The following is a 16,563-nucleotide window of genomic DNA, read 5'->3' as shown; positions in this document are numbered from 1 at the left end:
AGAACACAGGTTCAAGTGAGCTTCCCCAAATTGGAGAACTAGCCAGCAACCAAGGCTGTGATTCAAATCCAAGATCAACACACCAGGGGAGAGATTTCTGCTTTTCCCCACTTGTCTTAGTCTATATGAGCTGGTATCAGAGAATACCTGAGACTAAGTAACTTACATGCAGAAATTTATTGCTCATAGCTCTGGAGACTGAGAGGTACAAAATCAAGGTGCTGGCAGACTTGGAGATTCTGATTCCAAGATAGTGCCTGGAATGCTGCATCCTCCAAAGGGGAGGAACAAAACACTTCATCTTCACATGGCAGAAGGCAAAAAAGAGGCAAAAGAGAGCCAAACTCATCCTTTATAATGGCATCGATCCCACTCATGAGGGCAGAACCCTCGTGACCCATCCACCTCCCAAAGGTCCCATCTCTCTCCACTGTTCCAACAGCAGTTAAATGTCAACACGAGTTTCGGAGACACACATTCAAACCCTAGCGCTGCTGGAAGGTTTTCTCCTAGGGTGTGTTTGAAGGAGCATAGGATATGGGGGTGAAGTCACCTCGGTTCAAGTTCCACCCCTGCCTTGTGTGGGCTCATTGGGCAGCATTGGGGCCAATGAAGTTCTCAATGGGGCCAATGGAATTCTCACTGGAACCAATAAAGCCAGTCCCTGGGAGGTGGCTCCCTGCCTCTTGTGCACCAGGTAACCTTGGACCTATTCTGTCACCCATCTGAGCCTTATGTTCTTCGCCTATTAGAAATAGTAAGATAAACCTTCACAAGGTGGTTGTGAGGACTGAGTCAGCTGATCCCCGGGAAAGTGGTGTCTACATTTTAAAGTGTTGTGCTTGCACAAGGGTTTCTATTCATCATCACTGTTTCTGGTTTCTAGAACCTGGGTTTTCCCCAGACTCCCCAAGGGGCAAGATCAACCTGGTAACACATGTTACTCTGCAGGTAGCAGCCCTGCACCTGCAGCCCGCTCTCATTTCCACCTCATTGTAGCAACCATGTGTTTCTTTCCACTGCTGGAGCCTCTGGCGTCCCCTGCTGGGCCACTGTCCTCGTGCCCTGTCATCTCAGACCTGCTTTCTGCCCTCCTGGGACTGCAGGTCTACATGGATGCCCTAGGTTGCCTTTTCTGCTTTGTGTGATTTTTATACTTATTGCTCTCAATATAGTTAATTCTACATAAGACTGTATGGTCCCATGTCCTGGTTGTTGTACATCTTCTAAGTAGGTGGCCATGGTAAAGAGCTTATATGGTTTCTTCACTTGCTCACCATTAACTGAGTCATTTATTTAACTCTTTGGTTATTTGCGCATCTACCCATCCAATGGTCATTTCATTTATTTCAGCAACATTCAACAGACTTTTACTCAGCATTTATTATGTACAGTTGCTGAACAGATAAATACAGTAACTGCCTTTTTCTTTTGAATCAACGTCTCACTCTGTCACCCAGACTAGAGTGCAGTGGTGCAATTATGACTCACTGCAGGCTGGAACTCCCAGGCTCAAGCAATCCTCCCACCTCAGCCTCCCAAGTAGTCAGGACTACAGGGGCAAACCTCTATACCCGGCTATTTTTTTTTTCATTTTTTATCTTTTATAGAGATGGGGTCTTCCTATGTCATCCAGGATTGTCTTGAACACCTAAGTACCATTTTTAAAATGTGGTAAAATCCATATAACAGGAATGTCACCATTTTAACCATTTTTAAGTGTACAATGTAGTGGCATCAATTACATTCACGATGTTGTGCAACCCTCAGCACTATCTGTTTCCAAATCTTCACCCCAAACAGAAACTCTGTACCCAGTAAGCAATAATTCCCCGTTCCTCCTTACCCCCTAGTCCCTGGTAACCTCCAATTTGCATTCTATCTCTGCAAATTTGCCTATTCTGGATATTTCAGATAAGTGGAATCATACAGTATTTATCTTTTGTGTCTGGCTTATTTCACTTAGCATAATATTTTCAAGGTTCAACCATGATGTAGCATATACCAGGACATCATTCTTTTTATGTCTTAATAATATTTAATCATATGGATATATCATATTTTATTCACCCATTTGTCTGTCAATGGACACTTGGGTCGTTTGCACCTTTTAGCTATTATGAATAATACTGCTCTGAACATTTGTGTACAAGTATCTGTTTGAATGACTGTTTCCAATTCTTTTGTGTATATACCTAGAAGCAGACATTCTGGGTCATAGCATAAATCTATGTTGAAATTTTCAGGGAACCAATAGCTGCCATTTGTCAGCACTTATGATGAGTCAGACATTGCGTTTTATACTTTATTCAGAATGTAATCTAATCCTATGATAGCACCTCAAGGAACTTATCATCCCTCAGATGAAGACACTGAGTTGAAGAGAGTGTATCAGTCAACTATTGCCGAGTAACAAACCACCCCTAAATCCAGTGGTTCACAGCAGCCATCACTTATTCTTGCTCACAAATTTGCAAGTTGGCTCAGGGCTGGTTAATCAAGGCTGGGCTCTGCATGGGGAGCTTGGTTGAGGCGGCTCAGCTCCACATGCTTCTGAACCTCTTGAGAGCAGAAGGCTGGCCTGAGAATGTTCTTCTTAAGCCAGGAGTGCAAGAGAATGGATTAAAGCCTGCAATACATCTTTTGAAACAGGCATCCTGTCACTTCCTCCTCACTCTGTTATCTAAAGCAAGTCTTATGCCCAAACCCAAAGTCAAATGGCAGGGAAATATACTCTGCTCCGTTAGTGGGATAAATTGCAAAGTCACATGGCAAAGAACACAAACAAAGGAGGGAATAAAGAGTTGGGGCCAATAATATAATCTAGCACAGGGATAGTCATGATTCTCCTAAGATCAGAATGTATGTGGGGTAGGGCCAGAATTCAACCTGAAGCCACTGGACTCCAACTCCCGAACTCTTCTGATTTTATCTCTTTGCTTTACAAAGACAGAACACTGAAGATTCTGCTCTCAGGGTGCTGATTGATGTCTGGAAGGCAGAGACTCGTGGATTAGCAAGCACGTGTAAGAAAATGCTCTGGATGTCACAGGGGTGTAATTTGTGCATGGAAAATGGCTGGGGTGAAGAGGAGGGTAGGGAAAGTTCCACCTGAGGAGGGAGAAGTGGAAGAAAGTTTTCCTAGGGGGCTGATCTTTGAGTGGAGTCTTGAAAGTTGGGGTAAGGGGAAGGAAAGGGTGTGCTGGGCTGAGGGAGCAGAAGGACAAAGGCCTGAAGGTTGGTAAGGTGATGGTGAGCTCTGGGGTTTACATGCAGTTCAATAAGATTGGAACAGAATTTCCAGGGCTGGGATGAGGGTACAGAAGTGTGAGAAGTGTCAGCAGTTTTGAAGGATCTTGAAAAGGGATATCCAGGAAATAACTTCAGCTTTTTGTATAAATGAGAAAACAGAGGTTCAGAAGGTTGATGGATGAGCCAACAGCCTCAAGGAGACTGCTGAGTATGCGGACTTGTGCCCCAGGGGAGAAGCTCTTTGGATGACCTATTAATAGTATGAGAGGTGTGTGTTAGTCCATTTTGCATTGCTATAAAGCAATACCCAAGGTTGGGTAATTTATAAATAAAAGAGGTTTATTTTGGCTTACAATTCTGGAGGCTATACAGGAGGAATGGCGCCAGCATCTGTTCCTGGGGAGGGCCTCAGGAAGCTTCCAATCGTGGCAGAAGGTGAAAGGGGAGCAGACGTGTTACAAGATGGAGCAAGAGAGAGTGGGGAGGAGGTGCCAGGCTCTTTTAAAACAACCAGACCTTGTGGTAACTCATTACCATGGGGAGGGCACCACACCATTCATGAGGCTTCCACCCCCATGACACAAACACCTTCCACTAGCTCCACCCCCAACATTAAGGATTACATTTCAACATGAGATTTTCAGGGGAGGGACAAATATTCAAACTATATCAAGGTGTATAATGCATAGCAAGGGAGTCAATGCTCAAGGTGGGATAACTTGGGGACTTGATGGGCATAGGATGGAGGATTTGGAGGCCCAGATTAGAGAGCAAAAGGAAGAACTTGAGATTGAGTGTCTTAGTTCATTTTCTGCTGTTCTAACAGAATGTCTGAAACTGAGCAATTTGTAAAGAACAGAAATGTATCCTTTTACAGTTCTAGAGGCTGGAAAGTCCAAGATCAATATGCTGGTACCTGGTGTGGGTCTTCTTACTGCATCTTCACATGGCAGAAGGTGGAAGGGCAAGAGAGGGGTGAACTCTGTGTCCTCACACGGCAGACGAGCAGAAGAGAGTGAATCCACTCGTGCAAACACTTTTCATAGTGGCATTAATCTAGTCATGAGGGTGGAGCCTCACCTCCCAAAACTGCTGCATTGGGGATTAAGTTTCAACATGATTTTGGAGAAGACAAAACATTCAAATCATAGCAATGAGTATAGGACGCAAGCCAGTACCCTCACTGTATCAGGGGTCTGGTCAGACCAGCGTTGGCTACAAATTTCCTGCTGCAAAACATGAGCTCTCAAATGGAAAAGAAATGAAGATAGTTCACACCTTGTCACATGCAACAAAAATGTAGCTTTATTTTATCTGGGAAGAGCAGAGAGCCACTGAAGGATTTTGAGCAGTGCAGTGACGGAGATAGGTTTTGAAGGTCATTTTGGGACTAGAGCATGAGGCAGCAATACAGCAGAATTCACCAAGTGGGGTCCAAGCTGATTCCATTGGATTATTAGTGAAGGGTTCTAATCCTGCCAGGGGGCTGGTGCCACAGAGTTGTGCCACATGTGACAAAGGACATGCTCCCTGAGCCAATCTCTGGACTCTGCAAGTTCAGTGCTTAGGGTCAATCACTCATTCCACAAATGTTTATTGAGCACTTACTATGTGCCAGGCACTGTGCTAGAACTCGAGGTGGACATAGGCGTGAACAAAGAGGCAAACAAATCTATGCCATCATGGAACTTGCAGTTTGAAGAGTTCCTCAGCTGGGGCAAACCCAGTGACTGTTTCTCAATTCCTTCACTGTCTAATCAGCTCCCTTGACAGCTGGCCCATTCCGTCTCAGGCTACACCTAGCACTAGCACACGGTGAAAGGAGAAGGGCACCAGACCACCAGGTCTCCTGTCATCATCCTGGCCTTGAATATCAGGACCTGAAGAAACCTTTACTTTTATTATTATTATTAATTTTATTTTTATTTTTATTTTTTTGAGACAGAGTCTCACTCTTATCATCCAGGCTGGAGTGCAGTGGCATGATCTCAGCTTCGCCTCCTGGGTTCAAGTGATTCTCCTGCCTCAGCCTCCCAAGTAGCTGGGATTACAGGTGCGTGCCACCATGCCCAGCTAATTTTTTTGTATTTTTGGTAGAGACAACGTTTCACCATGTTGGCCAGGCTGGTCTCAAACTCCTGACTTTAGGTGATGTGCCCGCCTCGGCCTCCCAAAGTGTTGGGATTACGGGTGTGAGCCACCGCACCTGACCTGTTTTTATTTTTAAATTTAGTTTTTTGAGACAGAGTCTTGCTCTGTCACCCAGGCTGGAGTGCAGAGGCACGATCTCAACTCACTGAAACCTCTACCTCCCGGGTTCAAGCCATTCTCCTGCCTCAGCCTTCCGAGTAATCTGGATCTACAGGCATGCACCACCATGCCCGGGTAATTTTTGTATTTTTATAGAGACGGGGTTTCACCATGTTGGCCAGGCTGGTCTCGAACTCTTGACCTCAGGTGATCCACCTGCTTCAGCCTCCCAGAGTACTGGGATTACAGGTGTGAGCCACCATGCATGGCCAGAAGGGACCGTGACACCCCTAGAGTGCACACACATCTTTGCAGCTGGGAAAACTGAAGCCCGGAGAGGCCAATAGCTTCCTCAACGGCACACAACATTAGAGGTAGGGCAGGAAACAGAGCTCTTTTCACTATCCAGTTTTTTAGTATTTTTGTTTGTTTTCACTAATAATTATTGAGTGTCCACTGTGTGTAAGGCCTTGGAGATACAGATATGAATAAGTCGCAAGGAGTCCCTAGGCCCTTGAAGCCTCACCATCTAGTCTAGTGTTGTCCAATATAACTTTCTGGGTGATAGAATCATTCCATGTGGTAACCACAAACCACATGTGACCGCTGCAACTGAAATGTGCCTGGTGCAACTGAGGAAGTGAAGTCCTAACTTTATCTCATTTAAATTAATTTAAACTTAAGCATCCACATTTGGCCAGTGGCAGCTGTGTTGGACATTGTAAGTCTGGTCTATGGTCACATGACCTCACACACACACATTGATATTGTTTTACTGTGTCCCCACTCAAATCTCATCTTGAATTGTGGTTCCCATAATCCCCATGTGTCGTGGGAGGGAGTTGATGGGAGGTAATTTAATCATGGGGGCATTTACCCTCATGCTGTTCTCATGATAGTGAGTGAGCTCTCACTATATCTGATGGTTTTATAAGGGGCTTTTCCCCCTTTGGCTTGGCACTTCTTTGTACTGCCGCCCCGTGAAGAAGGACATGTTTATGTCCCCTTCCACCATGATTGTAAGTTTCCTGAGGACTTCCCAGCCCTGCAGAACTGAGAGTCAATTAAACCTCTTTCCTTTATAAACTACCCAGTCTCCAGAATGTCTTTTCTTTTTTTTTTGAGACGGAGTCTTGCTCTGTCGCCCAGGCTGGAGTGCAGTGGCACCATCTTGGCTCACTGCAAGCTCCACCTCCCGGGTTCATGCCATTCTTCTGCCTCAGCCTCCTGAGTAGCTGGGACTACAGGTGCCCGCCACCACGCCCAGCTAATTTTTTGTATTTTTTAGTAGAGACAAGGTTTTACCATGTTAGCCAGGATGGTCTTGATCTCCTGACCTCGTGATCCGCCTGCCTCGGCCTCCCAAAGTGCTGGGATTACAGGCGTGAGCCACCGCGCCTGACCAGTATGTCTTTATTAGCAGCATGAGAACAGACTAACACACACAGTCATGAACTGTGATGAGTGCTGTGAGAGATCAGAACCACTACGTTGTGGGTCCCCAGGACCACTGACAGGTTCCATGAGTGATTTCAAGTCCTTTGCTAGAAGGACTCCCAGAACTCAGAAGACCTGTTATCCTCATGGTTATGATTTATTACAACAAAAGGATTCAGATTAAAATCTGCCAAAGAAAAAGGTGCAGAGGGCAGGGTCCGGGAGAGACTTCCAGTTGTCCTCTCCCACTGGAATCTTACAAATATGCCTAATTCTCCCACCAATGATGTGTGACAACATGTATCGAGTGTTGACAACCATGGAAACTCACCTGAGCCTTGGTGTTCAGGGTTTTAATTGGAGGTCAGTCACATAGGTGTAGAGTTACCACATGAATGACCTTAATTACTTAGTCACTAGCCCCTCCAGAAGTCAACATGATGTAAAAGGCTCCCACCATAATCACATGGTTACATGGACTGTCTGGCCTGGTTTGGCCCAAGTACCCAGGTATACAAAGACACTTGAGTTAGGGAGGATACTGCAAGAGTTTAGGGTGAATCTCCCAGCAGTCAGTCAGGTCCTTTCTTTGGAACACGCAGGGTTTGAACCCCCTAAGTCTGCTAAGTTAACTGTTTAATGCACACTAGGAATCTATTAGGGAAAATGACAGGGGCTTTGAAGCTTGGAGATTTAGAGAAGGTGTTGCTTGTTGCTGACCATTTCATCTGAGTGAGTTATCACCCTTCTCAGTGGCATGCTCCTACCATTAGACTTATTGTCATTTATAATTTTTCTATTTATCTGCTTGTTTACTTGCTTTTATCTGCCTCGTTTGCTAAACTAAGAGCTCCAGGAGGGTAATTTGTGTGTCTGTTTAGTTTCCTCAGTTTTCCTAGGCCTTAGCATGCTTAGCGCACTGCTTTGCAGGGCCAAGACTAGGAAATGAACCAAATGAGGCACTGTTCTGGGGTGCAAAATTTAAGGGGTGACAGAAGCACTGATTAAAAAAATCAGTAATTGAGATAAATAATGTTATAATGTAGTATTTTCAGAAATCAAAATTAAGGCGAAAAATTAAAAAATATCAAAATGTTACATAAAGATGGTGCATTAGTTTGCTCTCACATTGCTGTAAAGAACTACCCGAGACTGGGTAATTTATAAACAAAAGAGGTTTAATTGACTCACAGTTCTGCAGGCTGTACAGGAGGCATGACTAGGGGGCCTCGGGAAACTTATAATCACGGCAGAAGGTGAAAGGGAAGCAGGCACATCTTACATGATCAGAGAAGGAGGCAGAGGTTGAAGTGGGAGGTGCTACATGCTTTTAAACAACCAGATTTCATGAGAACTCACTATCACGACAATAGCAAGGGGAAAATCTGCCCCCATGATCCAATCGCCTCCCACTAGGCCCCTCTTCCAACATTGTGGATTACAATTCCAGAAGAGAGTTGGGTTGGTACACAAATCCAAACTATATCGAATGGAATCAACTGATTGTTGATTTTCTCCTTGGCAACAGGGTCCAGTAATGGCTTGGTGCCATTACTGATCCTGTCTTTATGCGAAATTTTGAGATTTTGTTCATTCTGGGGTTTTTGAATTTGTTGTGATTTTTAAAAATAGGGGATTAAATATTATGTATTTTGAGCACTGAATTCTTTGGTAACCCCTTAAATTTTGCACCTAATGGAAGTGCCTCATCTACCTTGCCCTCCTCCTTGTTCTGCTGCTTGCTACACAGAAGGCCCTCAACAAATATTTATCGGATAAAGAAGCACTTGCCTATGAGGTGGATATTGGATTCTCTGTTTTTTCAATGGTGGAAACTCAGGGAAGGCTCAGGGAGGTAAAGCAAGTTGCCTAAGACACAGGAGAGGGGTTGACATTCATTCTCAGATTTTCTTTCTGCAAAGCCTGGGCGTTTATCCGCTCTGTCCAGCTGCTCCCCCTTTTCCCTGCCTCTGTGCATCCTAACCTGGGGCGGACCCTCCTGGGGGTCCCCTGCAGAGTGAAGTCTCAGGGTAAAGGAGGCTAGGTGGGGAGCAAGGAGGAAAAGGTCGGGAATTGGAGAGGGGGTAACATTCTTCCAGGCATTGGGATGGAGAAACATGATTGGCACATTCCCGGCGAGACAAAACCCCCGCCTTTGTCACTCACTGTAAATTGTCCCCCAATCACTGGGCTGACAGAGATGGATTTCCAGTCCTCATAGCACAATTAAGCTTTCTAAGGCGTCTCATGGGGGAAGGAGGTAGTTGGTTTACTTGCGAATGCTTGGGGGTAATTTTCTAATGTTCCTTCCACCATTATAAAGGCTCTGCTCCAATCTCTTATCATATGTAATTCCTAATGATTTCTCTGTTATGTCCTGTTTTATTAAAGCGTCATTGAACTATACCCTATTGATTTAGATTTCACAGACAATTGAAATTTAAATTGACTCCAAATTGAATGTCTCCATGTAATCTCTGTTCTGCAATAAAGATAGATAAAATGCTTCTATTTTTGATAACAAGTTATACTGGAGGCACATTTTAATTTTGGGAGGGAAGAAAAAAATGTTGACAGAGTCTTGACTTTCTTTGAAAAGTGGCTGATGGTTCAAGGCCCAGGAGGTTGTTTTTTGTTTTTCTCTGGGGCATGGTGCTGGAGCCATAGAATTCTGGAATGTCTGGGCTGGCTCACAGGTGGGAGTGGAAGGGGATAGAGTCTGACCCCTTAATTAATTAATTAGGTGATCCATCCACAAATCCATCCATTTCTCCGGTGAGCACAGCATGCTTAGAGGACCAGGTGCAAGGTGGGAGGAAAAAGTGAGCCGTAGCTCTCATGATGTGCATTACTCCAAGCTCACATCATTTGAGGGTTGGGTCCGGGGAGCCACTATTCAAAAAAGAAGGGAGAGACACCATTGCAACCAACCAAATGATGCTGTCTTTCAACATCTGTCCCCACCTAAGCCAGAATCTTCATGGCAGTGTTCTTTCTTTCCTCTAAAGTTGAAGGTCAGCAGTTAGAGCTTGCGAAGGATGACCAAAAGAAGAAAAAAATGTGTCACCCCACAAATTCTCTATTTTTTATGAGATAGATGATCTAGAAAAGGGAGAATCAATAAAGCAATTATCTGAAGCTGGAGAGATGTTGAACTAACCAGATCCTTGAGATCCTTTCAGAATAGTTCCAAATATGAGGAATCATGGTTTCTAGAGAGTTCTGGATCTACCAGGAAACCTACCCCACCTGAACCCCAGCATTTAGGAGACATGGGTTGAATGGTTGGAAGGTTGTGTTAGTTTCCTATGCCTGCATAGTTACAAATGGCCACAAACTTATTGGCTTAAACCAACATCAATGTATTATTTTATGGTTCTGGAGGTTAGAAGTCCAGTGGGTCTTATATGTCAGAAGAGCTGTGACCCTTCTGTAGGGGTCTAGGAGCGAATTGGTTTCCTTACCTTTTCTAACTTCTAGAGGCCACTTGCGCTCCTTAGCTCATGTCCCCTTCCTTCCTCCATCATCAAAGCCAGCTGGCTCTTCAGATCTCTCCCCCTGGCCTGTTTCTATCCCCACATCTCTGACTTTGACCCTCTTACTTCTCTCTCGTGACTACATTGGGTCCACCCGTATGATTCAGGATAATCCTTCCATCCCTAGATCCTTGATTTAATCATGCCTGCAAAGTCCCTTTCGCCATGTAAGGTAAAATATTCACTCATTCTGAGGGTTAGGATGTGGATGTCCTTGGAGGGGCCATTATTCTGTCTACTACAAAGGGATTTGAAATGCTCACATTGGAGTAATCTCATTTTACCCATAGTATTCCCTACTGCGCGCCTCTCAGCAAAATCTACTGAAGTTGTCTCAAGATGGAAGCCAATTGTGAAGATGAGAGCAGGGGATGGAACTCAAGACTCTTGCATCCCCTTCTGGCTTTATCTCGTCAGGTGGTCTCTGTGGTTCCAGTACCCATGAAGGAGCTGGGTCTGAAGGACACTGGAGCTTTGCAGATATAAAGGAAAAGCTGATTTAAGCTTCTCCAGTTTTCTCTGCTCCCTTCATGAAAGAATTACAGCATATAATAAGAAAAATTTGGAGAAACACTTATTTTTATGGAAGGCTGGAGGACCCCAAAGTCAAGCAGTGAATGGGACTGAACAAAAGGTAAGGATGTGACTCACCCATTCAGTAAAGACTTTGCTGATGCCACAGTGAAATTCCTAGCCTAGTGCACTAGCCAGAAATGCAAAAGGTACTCACTGTGGAGTGTAATAAGTGGGGGTTAAACACATGCTATGGAGGAGAACAGAAGGGGAGCCCACACTGGCGACATGAGGCATGGCTTCCTGAAGAAAGTGGTCTCTAAGCTGATACCTGTAGGACGGAGAGGAGCTAGCCAGGAGAGTGGGCAATGGAGTTGAAAGAAACTTCTCGGCAGAGGGAAAAGCATGTGCAAAGGTCCTGAGGTGAGAGAGAGAGAGAGCATGCTCATTCAGGGAAGTGAAGGAAGGCCAGTCCGGTGAGAGTGTTAAGTTTGGGAGAAAGACTAGATAGAACGAGGCTCAGCGGTTTCCTAATTTTCATCCCCAGAACTTTATGCAGTTGTAATTTTAAGGTTATTTGTGGCAATACTCAGTGTTTCCCTCACTGAATTGTGAGCTCATAAGGGCAGTAGTTGCGTCTGTCTTGGTCAAAGCTGAATCCCCAGGACCTAGCGTGGTGCTTAGCAGCTATAAATAGTGTTGAATGAATGAATAAATAAGGTTAGAGAGGCAGGCATGAGCCAGGTCCTGAATGGATTTGAATGGCATGGTAAATTGTTGAGCTTCTTTCCGCTGTGGGTGGCCAGGAGCTGGACTGGACTCTATTTCAGGCTACAAGAGGATCAAGTAGACATTTGGTGGTGGGGTGGGGCCATGAAAAAAAAAAAAAACCACTTTGATAGGTCACCCTCAGCAGAAAGAGACTATCTCAGGAGTCCTATATTTAGAGCTTAAATAACCAACAGCGGCTGGCTCCTGCCTGCCGTGGCATTTACTGATTACAGTCCCTCCCTGGCTAAAATGGAGGGCATATGCCTGTCTCTGAGGCCCACCAGGTATCTCTTTCAGCCTTGATGGGCTGTTTATTGAGGGCACAGTCTGTGAGTTTTATCTTGAGCTGTTGTCCAGAGGGTCCTAAGGCCACTAGAAGTGCTAACCCAGAGTCTATTCCAAGCCATCTCGAATTCATCTCTTGGGGTGACTGGGCAGTTGGAGGAAACACCCTGTATTGTAACTGGCTTTGGACACTGACCATGGGCCTGACACAGAGGAGGCACTCAGCAAATTCTTTCTGAATTATGGGTGAATGCCTGCTATAAAGACTTACAGGGTCCCAGGGCAGGCAAATCCTTAGATATCATTTAGTTCCAACATGCAACTGACAGATGAGGAAGTCGAGGCCCAGAGAAGAAAAGATCAGGGTCCCACTGTGAGTGGTCAGGGAACACAAGTCTAGAGCCCCTGACCCCTGTCCTTTGTCCTATTGTGATTGTAAATGGTAAAAGTAAAAGTAAATGTGCATCTCCTGTCAGTGAATTCTCTCCAATCCCTCCCATTCCATCCACTTTATCCAGTCTCATCATGTACTATACCCCACCCCACTCCATCCGACTATACCCCCCAATCCCATCCCATCCCACCATATCCTGCCCCATCCCACTCCACCTCTCCCTATCCCACCCGCACCTCATCACATCCCATCCCACCCCGTCACATCCCACCCCATTCATCCCACCCCAACCCACCCCACCCCTTCCCCTCTCATCTCCTCCCACTCCACTCCATCCCATCCCATTCCATCTCATCCCATCCCATCTCATCCCATCACATCCCATCCCACCACATCCCATCCCATCCCATCCCATGCTATCCCACCCCATGTTTCTCCACTCTACTTCATCCCATCCTGTCCCACCCCTACTTTCATCTTCACTCCCCTTCCCTTCCTTTCTTTCCTCTTCCTTTCCCTCACATTTCCCCCATCCCATTCCAAACCTTTCCATCCCTTCCCATCCCTTTTCTTTCCACTCCATCCCTTTCCATCCCATTCCATCTCACTCCATCCTTCCCTTTCCACCTCAACCCTTGCCATCCCACCCCATCTCATTTCATCCTATCCCAAGCCTTCTCATCCCAGCCCTCCCCTTCCCACCCCACCCCATCCCATCTCACATATCCTGTCGATCTTGCACTATCCCATTCCACACCATCTCACCCCACTTCATTCTTTTCTGCTTCACTCTAGTCCATTCCATTCCATTTCACTCCACTTTATTCCACACTTCCCATTTCATCTTATCCTTTTGTATTATGTTTTTTGTACCATCTCATTCCACTTGAATCCACTCCATTCCATTCTACTCCGTTGGATTTTATTCCATACATTCTATCCTTTCCACTTCATCCATTCCATTCTACCACAACCAGTGTCATCCCTATTCATCCCATTCACATCTTTCATGCTTAGAAGTATTTACCATGTGCCTCCAAGATGCCAAACCCTGAATTTCTGAGGATGAAAAACAAGCTCTGATTTTGGAGACAAAGAACACGTTGCTTGACCAGGTGTCTGATCCCATCTCTCTGCTGCATCCTTCAGCTTAGCCCGTCACTAAACCCGGGAGCAAAAGGATCTGATGATTATCCATTCACTGATAAGCAGAACTTTGCTTCCCATTTGGGCATAATTTTGGGGGTGTATTGCAGGGAGTCTCAGCAGAAGAGTGAATGGGTAGTCATCAAATCCCTTCCTAAACTTTATCCCTCATTCTTGAGGAATGCTCAGAACGATTTCTCTCACTTGTATTCCTGTTCTCCTGTGGAGATGGGGGGCTCTCCAGATCCTAGAGTCTCAGGAGGGACCCAGATGGTCTGCTGAGCTGTGTGTGATTTCCTCCCCTAATGGCCTTTGCTTCCAGTTGGGTTTCTTCTCCCCACATGCTGCCCTTTTCCCTCCATCCCACTTTTCCTGCCACACGTTCTCTGCCCGGAAGCTTGTTGGCCATGCTCAGATGGGATTCCCTCACACGTGCATCCGATTCAGCCTGGAGTCCACCCTGCCTCATTAAAGGCTGGGTATTTACATGAGCTGCTGCTGTGTTTCTAGCACGCCCCCAGTGCTTGGACCCCAAGCTCATCCGGAAGACCCTCTAAGGTGCAGCGGCTCTCTGCCTTCTCTTGGCTGCCCCCTCTTCCCCAGCCTTCCCCAGGTCATCTCCTGCTTGCCCTTGAGTCTCCTGGGCTTGGGGAGGGGGAAGCACCTGGCACATAATTGCTGCTTAATAAACGAATCCATCCTCATTAGGGCTTGATTGGTCATTAGCCTCATTATCCTGCCAGCAGAGGGCTGGGGAAGTTTTTAGAATGCCGGTGCAGAGGTACACCAGTCGGGGCGTGGACTCTAATCTCCATTTTGTGGACAGGACAACATCCAGAGGTGTCCAGAAAGAAGGTGACCTTGATCAGAATTCCTCAACCTTGGCTGCACATGAGAACCAGTGAGGGAGCCCTAAAAACGCTGATGCCCAGGCTCCACCCAGACCTACAGGTGCAGAACCTCTAAGGGAGGGGCCCAGCCATCGCACTTTGAAAAAGCTCCTCAGGTAATTTTAATGTGCAGCTAAAAAGGCTTGAAACTTCATTTTTAATCTCTTGAGTGAAGGAAAATGTAAAGTTTGGCCATTGGAGCATTGCCTTACATGGATACTTAATAAATTGCAAGTTCCCCGAAATCTTGGATCTTCTTCTCCTCCTCCTCCTCCTCCTCCTTCTTCTTCTCCTTCCCCTTCCCCTTCGCCTTCTCCCTCTCCCTCTTCCCCTCTTCTTCTTCCTCCACCTCCTCCTTCTTCTTCTCTTTCCCCTTCCCCTTCTCCCTCTCCCTCTCCCTCCCCCTTCTCCTCCCCTCCCCTTCCCCCCTCCTCCTCCTCTTCCTCCTCCTCCTCCTCCTCCTCCTTCTTCTTCTCTTCCTTCTTGCTTCTTTCTTCTTCTTGAGGCAGGGTCTTGCTATGTTACCCAGTCTGGTCTCAAACCATCCTCTTGCCTCTCTTCATTTTGGTATTCCATCAGCTAAGGCAGGTAACAATCTTATCACCAGACTCCTGTGTAGCACTGATATGTGCAGTATCTCCTGTTACCTTCGAAACTCCCCATGGTTGCCATATTCATGGGTGGCTTGTATGCATCTCTGCTTAATGTCTTGCTTTAAATTGCGTTTTAACCCACTTCTTTTTCTTCCTTAGTCCATTTCTAAACTGTAATCTTATGGAAGTGTGGGTTTGATATTTTACTCATATTTTTCTCTAATACACAAAAATATAAATACATAATAATAAAAAATTCAAAATAGGGTCATGTCTCTTATGCAAAATCACGTGGCCGACTATGAGTTATGCTTATACTAAGCTTTGGGAAGCACTGTTTTACAGTTTCCATTCTTCTTTCAGAAATTAAATAATAAATGTGAAGTTTAAAACATTGTACAGCTCATTCATGCACGATATATTGTTATTCCTTCATTACATACTTCTGACAAACTTTGAAGTATTAAAAGTAGCAGTATGTTTCCAGGTAATCTCTTGATAGAGCCCCTGAAGGGTCTATTTTTGTGTGACTTTTTTTGAGATTGTTCAAGATCAGTTTTACCCCCTAAAACTCCATTTATGGGAAACCACATTTCTTATTAAAAATCATAAAAAATTAATATCCTTAGATCCATTCAATGCATTTGAATAAATTTATAAGAAGTAAAAGAAACAATTCAGAGAAAGATAATACTTTACATACAAAATGTCCATGGTAGTGTCATATACAAATTTGAGAAACATTAAACTACCCAAACGTCTAGTAACGTGAGAATGGCTAGTTTAAACGCACATTTTCAGTTTAATCAAAGCTGTATTTTATAAGGTCAGAAACCCTAGAAGATTCTAATGCTTGAAGGATTTTGATTTTTACGTCTCAACCACTTAGAACAGGGCTTGGCACAAATTGATTCCTCAACAATACTGGTAGAGGTGAAATAATTCGTCACAATGATAGCTACCAAGTTTATAATAACATAGAAAACCATTTTATGTGAAAAGAAAAACAGAGTAAAATATAAAACCTAAAACATTGCCACATCTCTATTAAAATGCTCACTGGCTTTGTATGTGCAAAAATGAGGAGGATTAGTGAAACGTACAATGTATCCAGGCTACACAAGATTCTGTAGCCACTAATGTGATGTTCACAAGTAATATTCATGGCACAAAAAAATGTTTGTGATATGATGTTAGGCAAAAAGCAGGGTGTAAAAGTTTGTGTGTAGTACTGTAGATAATTTGAATTTGTCTGTGTATATATTACATATGTAATGACAACTATACATTATCATTTATTAATGTTATATTTATATATTTTATATATAATATTTAAAATATATAAATATGTTTGTTTCTATTAGTTATTATAAATTATTTCTATATATTTTATAATACAAATATTTAAAATATAAATATTTTAATATATTTATCAGGCACATTTAATATTCAATATATACCTATATATTGTGTATGTGTATATGTATAATATATGT

Source organism: Macaca fascicularis, chromosome 10 (genome assembly GCF_037993035.2).
Source record: "Macaca fascicularis isolate 582-1 chromosome 10, T2T-MFA8v1.1".
Classification (NCBI taxonomy): domain Eukaryota; kingdom Metazoa; phylum Chordata; class Mammalia; order Primates; family Cercopithecidae; genus Macaca; species Macaca fascicularis.
This window is presented reverse-complemented; position numbering follows the sequence as displayed.